General features: G+C 43.0%; 1 long non-coding RNA gene across 1 annotated transcript; it reads right to left on the minus strand.

Moving 5' to 3' along the window:
- Positions 1-237: 237 nt before the first annotated feature.
- Positions 238-1685, minus strand: LOC123329067. The gene is made up of 2 exons (XR_006544209.2): positions 810-1685; positions 238-549 (listed from the first exon to the last, which is right to left on the minus strand). It is a non-coding gene; the product is annotated as an uncharacterized LOC123329067 (long non-coding RNA).
- Between the last annotated feature and the right edge of the window lie 18587 nt (positions 1686-20272).

Here is a 20272-nt window from a genome sequence, read left to right on the forward strand (position 1 = left end):
GGAACTGCTTGTGTCAAGGCAGCTGGGCTCCCCCCGTGCCCTCCCTGCTCCACCTCTGCATAAGAGGTGAAGAGGGAAAAAGACAAGCATTCAAGGTGGAAGGCACAGACCTTTAATAACTCACCCTCCTCACCCACCACTTGTGATGCTGTTGCAGGAAGGGGGGGATCCCTTCCTGGGCCGAGAGTGGGCTCTTGTCTGACACTCGGAAATGAATTGTCTGAGGAGACACACGTGTTGACAGAGCAAGAGACTTTATTGGGAAGGGTTGCCTGGGTGGGGGGCAGGAGGGTAAGGAGACCCAGGAGGACTGCTCTGCCATGTGGCTTGCAGTCCTGGGTTTTATGGTGTTGGAGTTACTTTCTGGGTTGTCTCTGACCAATCACTCTGACTCAGGGTCCTTCTTGGTGGTGCACGCATTGCTCAGCCAAGATGAATTCCAGTGAGGATTCTGGGAGGTGGTGGGACACGTGATATCTCCTTTGGACCTTTCCTGAACTCTTCCGGTTGGTGGTGGCTTCTTAGTTCCATGTTCCTTTCCAGTACCCCCTGTGGTAAAATGTAAAATAACTCAGGCAAATCGTTACTATGGTGCCGGGCTAGGGTGGGCAGTTTCAGTCAGTGTGTTTCCCCTGCCAGTGTTTCCTATTTCTTAGCTGTGAGTCAGAAAGCCCAGCCCACACTCAGGAGGGGAATGATATGAGGGTGGGAAAGCCAGGGAGCCGGGGGTCACTGGGGACCATCTCACAAGGCGCCCACTTCAGAGGGGCCGCAGCTAGGACACACAGGTAGACCTAAGGCTGACTCACCTTCAGATGAACCTGTGCAGAGCTGGGAGTTGGCCTCGACTCCTCATTCCATCTATCACCAAATCCTGTTAATTCAAAATCCTAAATCGTATCCGAGTGTGACCACTCTGGACTGTCATGGCTCCAATCAGGCCCCCATCATGTCTCACGAGGATGTCATCACTCCATCACCATCTCCTCACTGGTCCCCCTGTATCTACTCTGCTCCTCTCTGCCCTCACCATCCCTTCCACCATCACCTGTCCCTTCCTAATAGTATTCAGAGGAGGCAAAATGCTGACTTGATGCTGTCTTCCTTTGCTGAGAATTCTTCAGAGGCTCTCCGTGATCCTCAGCATGAGAATTCTCCACAGACAACAAGGTTCTGCAGGGTCTGACTCGCCCGGAACCTCGACAGCCTCACCTCACAACACTGCTGGCCCCTCTCGGTGCCTCGAACGGGCCCTGTGCCCTCTTGACCCAGGTTTCCCACATGCTGTGCCTCTTCTGGGAACACTTTTTTTTGTACCCTTCACCTAGTCAGACCCTCATTACCCTGGGGATATTGGTACAAGAGTCACTTCTTTGAAGAAGCTGACCCTGGCCGACCCTGACTGAGTTCAAGTCCTCTGTTGAAAACTCATCCTCTAGTCATAGCGTGTTGCCAGGCCCACTGTGCCTTTATCTGACTGGTCACTGTCTGTCCTTCCCTGAGACTCTTAAGTGCCATGATGGCAGGGACCGAATCTGGTTTTGCTAGCTGCAACCATTGTGCCTGTCACCAGTGGGTGCTTAAGAAACATATATTTAAGGGACTTTCCTGGTGGTTCAGTGGTTAAGAATCTGCACTTCCTTTGTAGGGGGGCATGGGTTCGATCCCTGGTTGGGGAACTAAGATCCTGCATGCCACTCGGTGCAGCCAAAACATTAAAGAAAAAAAAAAGAAACATAGAGAATTAAAAAAAAATTAAAGTCCTTGGGAAGATAAAACTACAATTTTAAAACAGAATTCATTAGAATCATAGAATTTTGGGGCTCAAAGCGGGCTCAGAGACTAGCCAGAGGAAATTAAGGCCCAGAGATGAGGAAGGGCTTTCTAGGCTGCAGAATGAGTGGAGACCAAGACAAAAAGACAGGGCCCCGGATGACCCCCTCGCCTCCCACTTTCCGTCTGCCATGAGCCCCACTAACCTCCTATTACCACCTAAACTTCACCAATGGCCCCTGACAAACACTAACAGATCACCTACGTCAGTCCTCAGACCTCAGCACAAAAACTCCAGAAGCTGCTGACAGAGCCTCCCTTCAGGTAAATTCTTTTCTTAGCTCTGCAACTACCAGTTCCAAAGATGCACAGCCAGTCTGAAAACAGCCATTTCACCCCACATCAAGAACAAGCCCTGCCTTTGAAAATTCTCCATTTGGGGCATTCTCCATTCCTTGCAAGTGGAACTTTCAACCTTTTGGTTTGGCCAGGACCTAAGAGGTTCTTGGCCAGTTCCAAAAGGGAAACTGAGGCCAGAGAAGAGCAGAGACTTTTGCAAGGTCACTCAGGGAATCAGTGACAGGGTGGGGACCGGAACCCAGGCCTCTCCACTCTCTGGCCAGCAGCCCCTGTGTCTCTACAGTAGGCTGCAAGAAGTTGGACTGGATTAACTTGAAGGTTCTTACAGGCTCTGATCTGAGGCTAATAGATTCTTCTTTGAACAGAGATTCTTCCTCAGACTGTGCTCAGCTGTGCAAATTTCTATCTCAGGTCTTTAGCCGAGAGTAACTTTCTAAGTTCTGAAATGAAAATATGGCATTCCAAAACAAATCAGCTTTCTGAGAACAAACCAACCAACATTCCAAAAAAAAAAAAAAAGAAAAAATTCCAAGCTGGTATTCAAATTAGTTGCCAACATTTAAAAACGAAAATATTTTTACATGCAAATCTAAGTTCCCACATTCTTATAGAAAAATCAGCCAATCTGGTATAATCCTGATCTTCCCCTCCAGTGTGTGACACTTGGCTAAACTAGCCAGCGGCCGTCACACTCTCGCCTGTCCACAGCTGGCCACATTGCCTGCTTCATGTTGCCTTCCCAGGTCCTGAAGGCATTTGAATTTGGAGCCCCTGTTCCTTCGGGGTTTACAAATTCCCTCTGTAACTATTCCCCAGGTAATGGGTCACATAGGCACTGTTTGATGCCAATAGAGACAAGTGGTGTCCTTCCAGTCTGTTCTGTGGCTGGCCAAGTAGATGGTGGTGGGGAGGGAGAGCTTGATTGAAACCATGGCTTATCTGAATCCATGTATAACAGGTCATGCTGTAAGGTACTTCCAAATTCTAATGAACTTTAATTACCTCAGAACCAGGACAGTCCATGCTTGTTTTGGTTGAGACAGATAAGAAATGACTCTAGGAAATGACTTCATAGACTTTCAGGCCATCAAAATGAAATCCACATGCCATCGCATTCTGGCCAAACTGGGGACCAGGTCGGGATGGTCTTTTTGAAGTTTTGAAGGAAATCCGTGCTGATATCAAAAGAGGGTTTGGAGGTCTGTCTTCGGGTTCTTGAGCAACGACAGTGCTCAGATAAACTGCCTTTCTATGACCCCGCCAGGATCTGTCATCACTGCCTGCCCCATGTTTCATAATCCATGGGTGTGGGGGGAGTAGAGGGTGGGGGTGAGGGAGGGTGCTTAGAGTAATGTTAGGCCACTGAGCACTTCATCAGGAGGTGGCCCAGAGAATCTGGGCAGATGCTCTTACAGAGCTCTTGGCAAGCTTCAAACTTTGGAACTTTAAAAGCAATGGCTCTGTTCTCACCACACTTATCAGTAGTCAAATCTCAAAGCCGGCGGAAACATTAGAGTCCAGGACTATATCTCAAAGCCGGCGGAAACATTAGAGTCCAGGACTAATCAATACGGGAGGGCCCTTGTATGTTTCAACTCATCTAACTCTCCACCTTAATTGAGTAGCTTCCAACAGCACCCCAGACAAGAAGACTCAGCCAACCTTGGTGGGACATCTTTCTGATAATGGGTCAGAAGCTCTCCCCATTGAAACCTCCAGCTTCTGTCCCCAGTTTTATCCTCAGAGTTAGGACCATGCTTATGCCCTTCTTCATCTATGTATATTGAGCATCACCATATTTACTCTCTCATCACCAGGCTACACTGTTTCAGGTCATCCTTCCTGGGAGACCTTGATAGAAAGACCTAGCTTCTCCCATACACTTGGCCCATGCCTCTCTCCAGCATCTTTTCACATCAGCTATGACTTTAAGAGGACACAGCTCTTGCTCTATGATTTCTAGAGAAGAACGGCTGAGTCCAGCTGTACCACATTTCAGGTTGACATGCCCAGAATTTGCACAAAGTGTTCCATATTGGTTAACAGCTTTTATTTACTTAACAAATACTCTTGTAGCTCAGCTTACTTTAGTAATATTCATTAAATCCCCATAATCCTAGGTGGTGCTAGTGGTAAAGAACCCGCCTGCCAATGCAGAAGACCTAAGAGATGTGTGTTCAATCCCTGGGTGGAGAAGATCCCATGGAGAAGGAAATGGCAACTCACTCCAGTATTCTTGTCTGGACAATCCCACGGACAGAGGAGACTGGTGGGCTATAGACCATTGGGTTGCAAAGAGTCGGGCATGACTGAAGTGACTTACAGCATAGCACATCATCATCCCCAGTGTACAGATGATGGAGCTGAGACACAGAAAAGTAAAGTCACTTGGCCAAGGTGTCAGTTAAGTGGGGAGATTGGGATTCAAACTCAGATCCTTGAAGTTTGGAGCTGAAGCTCCTAACCTCCCTGTGCTGCTTCTCCATGACGTTTGTTCATGTTAAGCTTGAGAAGAAAGATCTCCAGGGAGGTCTGGAAATCTACCTCATCCTGATAAGGTCAGCCTCACCCTAAGATGTGAAGCGACTTATCTAAAGTCACTCCATTCTGCAGTGATGGAGTTGGGACCTCAACTGGTTTCAAGTCCAGGGCTCAAACTGTGGAAAATTCTTCAAGAGATGGGAATACCAGACCACCTGACCTGCCTCTTACGAAATCTGTATGTAGGTCAAGAAGCAACAGTTAGAACTAGACATGGAACAACAGACTGGTTCCAAATTGGGAAAGGAGTACGTCAAGGCTGTATATTGTCACCCTGCTTATTTAACTTATATGCAGAGTATATCATGCCAAATTCTGGGCTGGATGAAGCCCAAGCTGGAATCAAGATTGCAGATGACACCACTCTTATGGCAGAAAATGAAGAACTAAAGAACCTCTTGAAAGTGAAATAGGAGAGTGAAAAAGTTGGTTTAAAACTCAACATTCGAAGCAACCTAGATGTCCATCAGCAGATGAAAGGATAAGAAAGCTATGGTACATATACACAATGGAGTATTACTCAGCCATTAAAAAGAATACATTTGAATCAGTTCTAATGAGGTGGATGAAACTGGAGCCTATTATACAGAGTGATGTAAGCCAGAAAGAAAAACACCAATACAGTATACTAACGCATATATATGGAATTTAGAAAGATGGTAACAATAACCCTGTGTACGAGACAGCAAAAGAGACACTGATGTATAGAACAGTCTATGGACTCTGTGGGAGAGGGAGAGGGTGGGAAGATTTGGGAGAATGGCATTGAAACATGTAAAATATCATGTATGAAACGAGTTGCCAGTCCAGGTTCAATGCACGATACTGGATGCTTGGGGCTAGTGCACTGGGACGACCCAGAGGGATGGTATGGGGAGAGAGGAGGGAGGAGGGTTCAGGATGGGGAACACATGTATACCTGTGGCAGATTCATTTTGATATTTGGCAAAACTAATACAATTTTGTAAAGTTTAAAAATAAAATAAAAAAATAAAAATAAAAATAAATGGATGAGCCACATGTAACACAAGCAGCTTTAAATTCAGGTTTGGGGAAGGACCTTACTATGCTGAATCTTTTGAAAAGTAAAAAAATAAAAGTTTATTAAAGCATTAAAAAAATAATAATAAATAAAACTCAACATTCAAAAAACGAAGATCATGGCATCTGGTCCCATCACTTCATGGCAAATAGATGGAGAAATGGTGGAAACAGTGGCAGCCTTTATTTCCTTGGGCTCCAAAATCACTGCAGATGGTGACTGCAGCCATAAAATTAAAAGACACTTGCTCCTTGGAAGAAAAGTTATGACCAACCTAGACAGCATATTAAAAAGCAGAGACATTACCAACAAAGGTCCGTCTAGTCAAAGCTATGGCTTTTTCAATAGTCATGTACAGATGTGAGAGTTGGACTAGAAAGTTGAGCACCAAAGAATTGATACTTTTGAACTGTGGTGTTGGAGAAGACTCTTGAGAGTCCCTTGGACTGCAAGGAGATCCAAGCAGTCCATCCTAAAGGAAATCAGTCCTGAATATTCATTGGAAGGACTGATGCTGAAGCTGAAATTCCAGTACTTTGGCCACCTGATGTGAAGAACTGACTCACTGGAAAAGACCCTGATGCTGGGAATGATTGAAGGCGGGAGGAGAAGGGGATGATAGAGGATGAGATGGTTGGATGGCATCACCAACTCGATGGATGTGAGTTTGAGTAAGCTCTGGGAGTTGGTGATGGACAGGGAAGCCTGGCATGGTGCAGTCCATGGGGTCGCAGAGTCGGACATGGCTGAGCAACCAAACTGAACTGAACTGAGAGCATGCTGTGTGCACTTATCAGATTCAATCTTACCTATGGAAGTGAAATGCATTCTAAACTGGCTTTGAGCCCACATGCATATATAACACACCACAGTTAACCCAGTAGGTTCCTGGGCCAGGGAGAGGAGAACTACCCAGCCTAGGCTTCTGATAGTCCTGGGCCCTGCTCTCCAGAACCCTGTCCCCCAGAACCCTGCCCCAGGCTGAGTGGGGGCCAGAGAAGGTCACCATGTACCACACACCAAAGAAGGGGGTCGGCCTGGGGGTGGGCCACATAGGCAGCTTCTTCAGCAGCCTCTTGGCAGCAGCCCCAGCCTTCCCAAAGCAGCAGTGCCCCCGGGCTGGGGCCCAACCTAGAAGGCAGGGGTTGATTTAACAAAAACATAACGTTGACTTTTTTTCCCCGGTGGGGCTTATTCTGTAACATGACTTGCGGATATTTATATAAAAACGAGTGTTACAATGAGAAAAAAAAAAAAGAAAGTGCCCATGTTAGAACATACATGGAGACCTCATTCATTCATAGTCCATTAATTCAGAAGGCATCATGGTCTCTGTTGGGTTGAAATGCACATTACATTAATCCAAAGATGGGCAAACTTTGGTAAAGGGTCAGAGAGTAAGTATGTTGAGAAATCAGTCATCCATTGCCTAGTGATTGTTTTGTTGTTGTTGTTAAGGTGTACCAATCCTTTTAAAAAAATAATTAATTTTTGGCTGCACTGGGTCTTTGGTACTTTGCACAGGCTTTCTCTAGTTCAGCAAGCAGGGGCTACTCTGTTGCAGTGCATGGGGTGCTCATTACAGTGGCTTCTCGTGGATACAGGCTCTAGGGTTCATGGGCTTTGGTCACATACAGGCTTCGATAATGGTGGCACACTGGTTTAGCTGATCTGCAGCACATGGAATCTTCCTGGATTGGGGATTGAACCCATGTCTCCTGCACTGGCAGGCAGATTCTTATCCACTGTGCCACCAGAAGTCTCAGGCTGGTGATTCTTGCACAGTTGCACAAAAGTGTTCCTGGGACCTGAAACATTTCCTTACGGGAAGGTAAGGAGCTCTCATAGCCAGTGTTGGGCAAAGCACTTGTTTGCAAATATCTTTTCCCTGCGAACAGGCTTGATGTGTATGTCTTTGTGCTGCTTGAGTGGCACCTGGCCAACCCCACTGCTTCTATCTGTTCCTGGGGAGAGGGAACAGGGTCCTCCCCCTGCAGCATGAAAGGGGAGCAGGCAGACCATCTTTCTGTGTCAGCTGCAGGATAGGACCTGCTGACCATGGGAACCAGTGCTCACTCTTAAAGCAGACTTTGCTCTCTTCTCTCTGAGTCAAGCATCATTCCATCTAATGCCTATGTGAGTCGTGTCTTACTTGGTGACTCCAACACCTGAAACCATACACTTTAAATTTCTTATTATTGGGAATTCCCTGTCAGTCCAGTGGTTAGGGCTGTCACTGCGAGGGCCTAGGTTCTATGCCTGATGGTGCTGTGCTGTGCCTAGTCACACAGTTGTGTCTGACTCTTTGTGACCCCATGGACTGTAGCCCGCCAGGCTCCTCTGTCCATGGGGATTATCTGGGCAAGAAAACTGGGGTGAGTTGCCATGCCCTCCTCCAGGGGATCTTCCCAACCAAGGGATCAAATCCAGGTCTCTCACATTGCAGGCAGATTCTTTACTGACTGAGCCACATCCCTGGTTGGGGAACTAAAATCCCACAAGCCATGATGTGTGGGTCAGTAAAAAAATAAGCAAATTTCTTAGTATCTGACTTTTAACTGAGGTATTCAGATGTTTAATGTGATTACTGATATGATCAGATTTTAACATATCATCTTGCTATTTGTTTTCTACATGTCTCCTCTATTCTTTGCTCTATTTTTTTCCCTTTAACTGCCTCCTTTTGGAATAATTGAATACTTTTAATGATTTCATTGCATCTCCTTTGCTTATTAGCTACATACAGTTCTTCAGTATTTTCATGGCTGTTTTAAACTTTTTAGTGTATATCTTTATCTTATCACTTTTTACCCTCAAGTGTCATTATGTCACAAATACTATGATCCTTTTAATCTCATCTCTCCTCCTGACTTCATACTATTGTTGTTGTAAGTTTTGCTTTCTTTCATAAAATTCTAAGTAGATTATTATTTTTGTTTAAATAGCCAATTATCTTCTAAGGACATTTAAATTATAAGAAAAATTATATACTCCCCCATGGAGTTATTTTCAGTGCTCTCCGTTCCTTTGTGTAGATCCAGATTTGTATCTTGGTATCGTTTTTCTTCAGTCTGAAAACCCTCCTTTAACAGTTCTTATTGTTCAGGTCTACTGGTGATGAATTATTTCAGCTTTTGTTGCTTTGAAAACATTTTCCTTTCGTCTTCATTTTTCTCACTTTTTAAAAACAAAGTAAAATTGACTTACACTATTAAATTAGTTTCAGGGGTACAATATCATGATTCAGTATTTTTATAATTACAAAGTGGTCATCATGATAAGTCTAGTTACCATCAGTCACCATCAAAGTTTTTCCAAAATTATTGACTATATTCCCTGTGCTGTACATTACATGACTTATATTTATTTTGTAACTGGAAGTTTGTACCTCTTAATCTCCCTCACCTGTTTTATACACCACTCCTTCTGGCAAACACCAGTTTGAGCTCTGTATCTCTGAGTCTGTTTCTGCTTTGTGATGTTTGTTTTGTTTTTTAGGTTGCACATATAAGTAAAGTCATATGATATTTGTCTTTTTCTGGCTTATTTGACTTGGTATAATACCCTCTAGGTCCACCCATGTTGTCACAAATGGCAAGATTTTTTTTTTATATAGCTTAGTAATATTTCATTATGTGTACATGCCTCATCTTTATCCATTCATCTGTTCATGGGCACTTAAGTTGCTTCCATATCTTGGCTGTTGTCAATAATACTGCAGTGAACACAGGCGCACATAAATCTTTTAGAATTAGTGCTTTTGTTTTCTTCAGAAAAATACCCAGAAGTGGAACTGCTGGATCATACAACACTTCTATTTTTACTTTTTTTGAGGATTCTCCATACCGCTTTCCGTAGTGGCTATACTCATTTACATTCCTACCAACACTGCATGAGTGTTCCCCTTCTCCAGTTCCTCACCAACGCTTGTTATTTCTTGTATTTTTGGCAATAGCCACTCTGACAGGTATGATACCATATCTCATTATTGCTTGATTTGCATTTTCCTGATGATTAGTGGTATTGAGCATATTTTCATGTATCTGCTGGTCATTTGTGTGCCTTCTTTGGAAAAAAAGGTATATTCAGGTATATAAGCCCATTAAAAAAAAAAAGGGGTTGTTTGTTCTATAAAACTCTTAGAGGAAAACATAGGCAGAACACTCAATGACATAAATCAAAGCAAGATCCTCTATGATCCACCTCTTAGAGTAATGGAAATAAAAACAAAAGTAAACAAGTGGAACCTAATTAAACTCAAAAGCTTTTGCACAGCAAAGGAAACTATAAGCAAGGTGAAAAGATGGCCCTCAGAATGGGAAAAAATAATAGCAAATGAAACAACTGACAAAGGATTAATTTCCAAAATACACAAGCAGCTCATACAACTCAATACCAGAAAAACAAACCCAATCAAAAAGTGGGGAAAAGACCTAAACAGACCTTTCTCCGAAACAGACGGCTAACAAACACATGAAAAGATGCTCAACATAGCTCATTATTAGAGAAATGCAAATCAAAACTACAATGAGATATCACCTCCACTGGTCAGAATGGCCTCCATCAAAAAGTCTACAAACAATAAATTCTGGAGAGGGTGTGGAGAAAAGGGAACACTCTTGCACTGTTGGTGGGAATGTAAATTGATACAGCCACTATGGAAGACGGTATGGAGATTCCTTTAAAAACTAGGAATAAAACCACCATATTATCCAGCAATCCCACTCCTAGGCATATACGCTGAGGGAACCAAAATTGAAAGAGACACATGTATCCCATTGTTCATTGCAGCACTATTTATAATAGCTGGAACATGCAAGCAACCTAGATGTCCATCGACAGATGAATGGAGAAAGAAGTTTGGTACATATACACAATGAAATATTACTCAGCCGTAAAAAGGAATGCAGTCCATTCTAATGAGCTGGATGAACCTAGAGCCTATTATACACAGTGAACTAAGTCAGAAAGAGAAAGATGTATATCATATTCTAACGCATAGATACCGGAGAAGGCAATGGCACCCCACTCCAGTACTCTTGCCTGGAAAATCCCATGGATGGAGGAGCCTGGTAGGCTGCAGTCCATGGGGTCGCTAAGAGTTGGGCACGATTGAGCGGCTTCACTTTCACTTTTCACTTTCATGCATTGGAGAAGGAAATGGCAACCCACTCCAGTATTCTTGCCTGGAGAATCCCAGAGACAGAGGAGCCTAGTGGGCTGCCGTCTATGGGGTCACACAGAGTTGGACACGACTGAAGCAACTTAGCAGCAGCAGCAGCAATACATAGATACGGAATCTAGAAAAATGGTACTGAAGAATTTATTTGCAGAACAGCAATGGAGAAACAGACATAGAGAATAGACTTATGGACATGGGGAGAGGGGAGGAGAGAGTGAGATGTATGGAAAGAGTAACATAGAAACTTACATTACCATGCGTAGAATAGATAGCCAATGGGAATTTGCTATATGTCTCAGGAAACTCAAACAGGGGCTCTGTCTCAACCTAGAGGGGTGGGTGGGGAGGGAAATGGGAGGGGGGTTCAAAAGGGAGGGGATATATGTATACCTATGGCTGATTCATGTTGGTGTTTGGCAGGAAACAACAAAATTCTGTAAAGCAATTATCCTTCAATTAAAAATAAATAAAATTTAACATTATATATATATTTAAAGAAAAAAAAAAGGCTTGTTTGTCTTTTTGATGTGAGTTTATTTTGATGCAAGTATTAACCCCCTTTGGCTATATGGTTCACACATATGTTCTCCAACTGAGGCTTTTTTTTTTTCTTTTAAACTTTTTATTTTATATTGGAATATAGCCAATTAACAACATTGTGATAGATTCAGGTGGACAGGCAAGGGACTCAGTCATACATATACATATATCCATTCTCCTCCAAACTCCCCTCCTATCTAGGCTGCCACATAACACTGAGCAGAGTTCCCTGTGCTATACAGCAAGACCTTGTTGGTTATCCATTTTAACTATAGCACTGTGTTCAGTAAATTCCTAACTCCCTAACTCTCCCTTCCCCCCAACCTATCCCCCTGCCACCACAACCATAAGTACATTCTCTAAGTCTGTGAGTTTGTTTTGTGAATAAGTTCATTGGTACCATTTCTTTTTAGATTCCACATATAAGGGATGTCATACACGCTATTTCTCTTTCTGACTTATTTCACTCAGTATGACAATCTCTAGGTCCATCCATGTTGCTGCAAATGGCATTATTTCATTCTTTTTAATGACTGAGTAATATTCCATTGTGTGTATGTACCACATCTTCTTTAGCCATTCCTGTTGTTGGACATTTAGGTCACTTCTAAGTCTTGGCTACTGTAAACAGTGCTGCAGTGAACACTGGGGTGCATGTATCCTTTCAGACCATGTTTTCCTCTAGATATATGCCCAGGAGTCTCCCACTCAAGTTTTTAAAAAATGTCCTCTTTGATTTCTTCAACAATCCATCATTTGCTTGCTTATTTATTTAGGCTGCACCCCACGGCATGTGGAACTTCCCCAACCAGGGATCAAACTAATGCCCCTACAATGGGTGACCTACCTGAGGGTGCGGGTCCTGGTTACACTGCATCTTCACCCCTCCTGCCGTCTTGTTGTAGTTCTCTACGTCTTTAGTTGTGAAGAACCTATTCTGCTAGCCTTCAAGTTGTTCTCATAGAGAGTTGCTCTCTAAATAGTTGTAATTTTGGTATGTCTGTGGGGGGAGCTGAGTTCAGGGTCCTCCTACTCCACCACCTTGGCCACACTACCCATTTTTGAGGGATGTTTTTGCTAAATACAGAATTACAGACTTTCCCCCTGTAATGGGGGGACTTTCCAACACATTAAAGAGGTCATGGCATTCCTTTCTGGCTTGCATAGCTTATGACGAGAAGTCTGCTGCCATTCAGATATTTGTTCCTCGGTGTATGTTTCTTTTGATTCATTCTCAGTGGTTTATCAATTTGACTATTATGTGTCTTAGGATGTAAGTTTTTTTTTTTTTTCCATATGTATTCTTTTTGAGGACTACTGAGTTTCTTGGGTCTATGCCTTTATCATTTTCATCGTATTTGGAGAACAGTCATTATTTTTTCAAGTATGTTTTCCTTTTCTCTCTCTCATCTCCTTCTGGTATGTATTTTTGATACTTGGTATTGTTTCACAGCCTCTTCTGTTCATTCCTTTAAAAGTATTTTGTCTTTGTGCTTCATTTTGAGTATCTATTTCTGGGCCTTCAATTTCACTGGTATTTTCTTCTGTGTGATTACTTGTGTCTGACTCTTTGTGACCCCCATGGACCATAGCCCACCAGGCTCCACTATCCATGGATTTTTGAGGCAAGAATGCTGAAACAGGTTGTCATTTCCTACTCCAGGGAATCTTTCCAACCCAGGTATCAAACCTGCATCTCCTGCGTTCCCTGCATTGGCAGGTGGATTCTTTACCACTAAGCCACCTGGGAAGCCCCCATTCTTCTGGGAGGGTCTAATTTCTTCTGCTGTCAATCCTATTCAGTTTAATTTCAGATATTTCACATATCATCTCCAAAATTTGACTTGGATTTTTAAAAAAGTATATGCCCTATGCCTTTCCTCATTACGTTCATGCTTTCCTTTATATATCCTTATGTGTTTATATTATCTGTTGAGGTCTTTGTCAGCTAATCCTATCATCTGTGTCATTCTGGATCTGTGGAATTATTTTTCTCCTGACTCTGATCATATGTTGCTAACGCTTTGCCTGGTGAATTTGTTTTGCACCAAACATAATAAATTTTACATTGTTGAGTGTTGGGTTTTGTTGTATTTCTTTAAACATGCTGGACTTTGTTCTGCCAAGCGGTTAAGTTGCTTGCAGATCAGTCTGAGGATTAACATTGAGCTTGTTTTATGGCAGGCCAAAAGCAACCTTTACCCTAGGATTACTTGAGCCCCACTTCAAAGGCATGACCTTTGCAGGACTCTATCTATCACTGTGTGTTAGAATGTCTCTTCTCTGGCTGGCAGAGACTTCAACTATTCCCAGAACTATGGGAACCCTGGGAATTACTTGGCATGCAACTTTCTCTTTTTTCTTTCCCTGGTCTCATGGAGTTTCATCCCATGTCCTGATCAGAGCTCACCTAGGGGTCCAGGAAACCCTGTGGGATTTTCTGAGCTCTATCTCTGTGCAGCTACCTTCTCTGTAATGTTGTTCAGTTGTTCAGTCACTCAGCTGTGTCTGACTGTTCGTGACCCCATGGACTACAGCACGCCAGGCTTTCCTGTCCTTCACCATCTCCCGGAGCTTGCTCAAATTCATGTCCATTGAGTCGGTGATGCCATCCAATCATCTCATCCTCTGTCTTCCCCTTCTCCTCCTGCCTTCAATCTTTCCCAGCATCAGGGCCTTCTTCAATGAGTCGACTCTTTGCATCAGGTGGCCAAAGTATTGGAGCCTCAGCTTTAGCATCAGTCCTTCCAATGAATATTCAGGGCTGATTTCTTTTAGGATGGACTGGTTTGATCTCCTTGCAGTCCAAGGGACTCCCAAGAGTCTTCTCCAACACCACAGTTCGAAAGCATCATTTCTTCAGCACTCAGCCTTCTTTATAGTCCAACTCACACATCCATATATGATTACTGGAAAAACCATAGCTTTGACTATACAGACCTTTGTCAGCAAAGTGATGTTTCTGCTTTTTAATATGCTGTCTAGGTTTGTCATAGCTTTTCTTCCAAGGAGCAAGGGTCTTTTAATTTCATGGCAACAGTCACCGTCTATAGTGATTTTGGAGCCCAAGAAAATATCTCTGTTGCATGTCCATGTAAATTTTAGCTGCCTCGGCCTTCCTGTACCCCTACCTCTGTCTCTTCAATTCAGTGATACAGTGGGTGTCAGTTTCCCCATCTCTGTGCTGAAGGTTGGAGGCATCCTAAATGAGTAAGATTGGTAATCACCCCTTCCTGTGCATTTCCCGTCTCTCAGGGAGTCACAGCCTGTGCTTCCTGATGTCCAATGTCTAAAAACATTTGTTTTATGTATTTCATCTGCTTTTCTGGTTGTTTATAGTGAAAGGCAAATCCCACGCACTTAATCCTTCATGGGTGGAACAGAAAATCTCTATCCTAGTTGTTTTCACCATTGGTTTATACTTTAAAATATCATTTATTTAATAGATGGTGGCTTCATTAAAAGTTGTTAGAGACAGTTTAAGAAAATTGTGTTGGGAGTTAGTTCATGAATATTTTTGAGTTTTACAATTCTATCAGGAAGTCAGGCTCTGTGAAGATTTTGTGAAAACCTGAACTAGGCAAAGATCTTCAAGGTTAACTCGAATTGATCAAGACACAATGCATTACTTAACCTTTAAATTTGTTTTCTTAAAGCATTCAAGATCTTGACAAGGATGCCAAAACCATTCAAGGGGAAAAAAATAATCTCTTTGGCAGATGGTACTGGGTGAGATAAATGGATATCCACATGCAAGAATGAAGCTGAACTCTCACCTCATACCATACACAAAAATTAACTAAAAATGCAGCAGTGACTTAAATATAAGAGCTGAAAGTATAAAATTCTAGAAGAAATCATCTGTCTCAATATCCTGATGATTTTCTCTGGAAAACCCTAATATAGCAGTTCTCATCCACTACTCATGGATATGTACATGGTGCCACCACTGTGGAAAATCATTTGGTGGTTCTTCAATTAGTTAATGGAGAAGGCAATGGCACCCCACTCCGGTACTCTTGCCTGGAAAAATCCCATGGATAGAGGAGTCTGGTAGGCTGCAGTCCATGGGGTCGCTAAGAGTCGGGCACGACTGAGTGACTTCACTTTCACTTTTCACTTTCATGCATTGAAGAAGGAAATGGCAACCCACTCCAGTGTTCTTGCCTGAAGAATCCCAGGGATGGGGGAGCCTGGTGGGCTGCCGTCTATGGGGTCACACAGAGTCGGACACGACTGAGGTGACTTAGCAGCAGCAGCAGCAATTAGTTAAACAGAGTTGTCATATGACCCAGGATTTCCACTCCAAAGTATATTGCCAGAAGAATTGAAAATAGATGTTCAAACAAAAATTTGTACAAGAATATTCATGGCAATACTACTGACAATAGCCAAAAGGTAAAAAACAACTCAAATGTTTGTTGACTGATAAATACTGATGAGTATGTGGCATATCTATACAATATTATTCAACCATAAAAAAAAAAATTCTGATAAATGCTATAACATGAACGTTGAAAACACTATGCTGAATGGACAAAACCAGACACAAAGATCACACAATGTATAATTCTATTTACATTATAAGTATCCAGAATAGGCAATGTCATAAAGACAAAAAAGCAAACTAGTGGTTGCCAGGGGCTTGGCACAGGGGCTTCCCTTGTGGCTTAGCTGGTAAAGAATCTGTTTGCAATGTGGGAGACCTGGGTTCAATCCCTGGGTTGGGAAGATCCCCTGGAGAAGGGAAAGGCTACCCACTCCAGTATTCTGGCCTGGAGACAGTCCATGGGGTCGAAGAGAGTCAGACACGACTGAGCGACTTTCACTCACAGGGGCTTGGAATTAGGAGTGACTGCTTAATGACTATGGGGTTTCCTTTTGAGGGTGAAGATATTCTAAAACTAAGCTGTGATGGTTGCACAATATCATGAATGTATTAAATACCAATGAATCATACACTTTTAAAATGGCTAAAATGGTTAATTTATACCATGTGCATTTTACTACAATTAAAAAATGTGTTTAAGTACACAGAGAAGGATAATTCTTGAAATTACTAAGAAACAAATTAAAGATACGGATGTGAACTTTTTAAGTTAAAAAAAAAAAAACAGTGAATGAAGAATTAGAGGGCGTAAAATAAATCACGTGTGTAACCGTAAGGAAATGGCAACCCACTCCAGTGTTCTTGCCTGGAGAATCCCATGGACAGAGGAGCCTGGCGTGGGCCACATGTAGTCCATGGGTCACAAAGAGTCAGACATGACTTAGTGACTAAACAACAACCACCGTTATGATAAACAGGCAGGCTTGTAGAGAATTACAATCACAAAGCAACTTTATTTTTGTCTCCTACTCTCCCTTAAAATCCAACTTGAGACTAGTGTATCCCTTAATTCTAGAAGAAAACTCGGGCCTCTGCAACTTCTCTTCAGTCATGTCCAACTCTTTGTGACCCCATGGACTGCAGCATGCCAGACTTCCTATCTTTCACTATCTCCCGGAGTTTGCTCCACTTCCTTAGTGCGTCTTAGTATCATCCTGTAGTCACATTTGGGGCCCACAGGTGGCACAGTGGTAAAGAACCTGCCTGCCAATGCAGGAGACACAAGAGATGCCGGTTTGATTTCTGGGTCTGGAAGATCCCCTGGAGAAGGAAATGGCAACCCACTCCAGTATTCTTGCCTGGAAGATTCCATGGACAGAGGAGCCTGGCAGGCTACAGTTCATGGGGTTGTAGAGTCAGATATGACTGAGCACGCACACACACACACAGTTACACTTAAGGTGTGTAACAGTCTCAGTTCAGAAATTTAAATGTCCAATTCCGTTGTAATCAAAATGGCTTATCACTTGAAGTTGAGGCTTCTCTGGGCCAGCTGCAGACTAGGGAACTGAGGTCTTGCTTGTGTACTAAGGTTTCTGACCCTTCCAGGATTAGGGCCGTGGGAGTGAGGAAATGAAGGCAAAGCAGGAACAATATCCTGAGTTGAGGTGTTGTGGTAACTGGACGCTGACCTGGCAAGAGTTTTAACTGTGTCTTTCTCCCGCGGACTCCTCCTTCACCCCTCAGGGCAGCTTCTCCCTCCCAGTCCTGCCATCTTCATGCCCAGAGATCCCTCAGGAGTGATGACCACCCTGTGGCTCTGCTTTCTACTCCTTTGTCCGCACCGTGAGCCGAAGTTCACCTCCTGGAGGAAACACTTGCCTCTTGTTCAGGCTCTGAGATGACTACGTGTCGGTTCCCTCGCACGCACACAGCCTACATCCGGTCCTGGGAGGTATGCACACACCCCCCTCTCCCGCTCTGCCCCATCCAGGCTCCAGGAGTAGAGGCCATACTCACCTCTGTCATCTGCTCCATCATCAAAGCACCCAGCCAGACACTGGTAGCTCATCCTTTAGATTTTTCCAGGCTGGGGTCTGTGTAGTCCACTGGATTGTCACCCTACAGGAGACGCTCATTAAGTTTCCATCCAGGCCCCCTTTCCTTGGCCTTGAGGTGAGGGGCAGCTAACACTCACTACTCTCCCTGAGGAGACTCAAAACACACGAATGGCTCTCTCAAAGTCACACCAAGAACTCTCCTCCTTCTAACTCTTCTTTTACACCTTCAGTGTGGGTTAGGGAGTTAAAGAGGGCTTCAGGTTTTTGACTATCTCCATTATAAATTCAGTATATGGTATAGGTATGTAGTGTCTTCCAAAAGACATGTATTTTAACACCTTGTTACACGCACATTTAAATAAGTACAACCATTATTGAATACAGTTAACAGCCACTGTTGAGCCCCTAATTTGTCCCAGACATGGTATTAGGCCCTATTTTACATCTCATTTAAAGTCGGAAGGACTGATGCTGAAGCTGAAGCTCCAATATTTTGGCCACCTGATGCAAAAAGCCAACTCATTAGAAAAGACCCTGGTGCTGGGAAAGACTGAGGCAAAAGGAAAGGGGGGGCGGCAGAGGAGGAGATGGTTAGATAGCATGCCCAATGCAATGGACATGAGTCCGGGCAAGCTCCAGGAGACAGTGAAGGACAGGGAAGCCTGGTGTGCTGCAACTCACGGAGTGTCAAAAGATCCAGACATGCCTTAGCGACTGAACAACATTTAAAGTTATTAGCAGTTTAAATTCACTGAAAGTTATTAATAGTTATAATTACCTTGATTTATCAATTTCATGAGTTCCCACAGATAAGTGGCATTAAAAATCTACAGAGTGAGGTGGTATTAATAAGATTCTCAATAGGAAGAAATATTTTGAAACCCTAGCTGCAGAACTGTAGATCTGGAAATGATGGCAAAGGTTATTCAACCTCACTCATTGCCCTTAAGAAGCAGCTGAGGTCCCGAGAGGCTGAGGGACGTGCCCAAGGTCATCAGAGTGACAGGAGATTGGAAGATGGGGGCTGCCATTTGCTGCAGCTCTTGTGTGTGTAAAGTATTAGATACATTCTGATGCATACTGCTAACTTTAATATTTATCAAACCAGTGGTAGAAATGACTTCTTAATTCAAAATAACTATTTCAGAGTCTTAAAAAATTGAACAATCTGGGCTTTCAACACGAGATAAAGCTGTGAGAATCCTAATCTACTGTACAGGAGAATAATGGATTCTTAATTGAATCTGTGCCTCAGAGTGGAAGAATGGTTTTTAAATGGAAAATCTCACAGAGGTGGTGATGAGAAATGAGTTTAGCTAGATGAATGATCTCAAGAGAAAGTAAGACAGCAAAGCCAGGATGGAGAGCGGCTTTTTCTTAAAGATTTCAAATAAACCAAATACAGGCAGTTCGTACCCAGATAGTGAACTACCGTGCTTACTCTCACCTTCCTAGTCTTGGCACTGTCTCATGTTCTGACCTTTATTGGCTACAGTACCCCAGGGTTTCACAGATATTTCTTAAGAAATAAGTATATATGGTATAATGATGATATTATTACTCTATTTATCAAGTACTGTTGGCAAGCCAGGACATGCCATTCAGCATTCTCAGACTTCAGTCCTGCATTCACTTCCTCAAACACAACAAATCATATGCTTCAGGGCTGGCAGTGTGTCTAGAAATAATTTCAACCAATACAATTCAAAGATGGGAAAACTGAGGCCCAGAGAGGAAAGTAACTTGCCAGGAAGGTCACACAGTAATGGCTCCCATCACAAAAGTAACGCAGTTTGACAGATTCATGAACTCTTGGGTAGTTCCACCCTCAGCTCTGAGGACCTTGGAGTCACATTTTGTAGCCTGAAGTGCTAATTAAACCTGAGGAATTATGGACTTATTATTTATAGGTAGGAGTGAAGACATTAACTAGGCCATGAAACCTGGGGACACAGAAGGAGATTGTCTCCTGAGATTCACATATTACATCAAGCCTTTATATTTTAAGGAAGAACTTGGTTAATGCCATAGTCTCAACTTTCCAACTCAGATCTTCATCTTGAGTTGCTACGTATGTAGCCCTGAAGGACCATGACTGCAGCAGTTTTTTGCATCATGAGATAAACAGGTAACTGCACTTCCGATAAAGGCTATTCTCACCAATAACAAAGGTTAAAACCATCCTTCTAAACGTATCAATTGCTTCAAAGGACTGTATTTCAAACCATTTTTCAATATTTTGAATTTTAACTGGTAATAGTCAATATGCTCTCATGAATGTAAAAGTGAAAAGGAACCCACAAAAAAATACTTTTTTATCTCCCATGTTTCTTTTTACTGTTCAGAGTGGCTTTCACTGTACCGCCAGCATGAAATCTCTCTTAGGAGGCCTGGTGGTGCGAACAAAAGCACTGAAATCAAAGAACTTCCAAGTTTTAATCTGT

This window comes from Bubalus bubalis, chromosome 14 (genome assembly GCF_019923935.1).
Source record: "Bubalus bubalis isolate 160015118507 breed Murrah chromosome 14, NDDB_SH_1, whole genome shotgun sequence".
Lineage (NCBI taxonomy): Eukaryota > Metazoa > Chordata > Mammalia > Artiodactyla > Bovidae > Bubalus > Bubalus bubalis.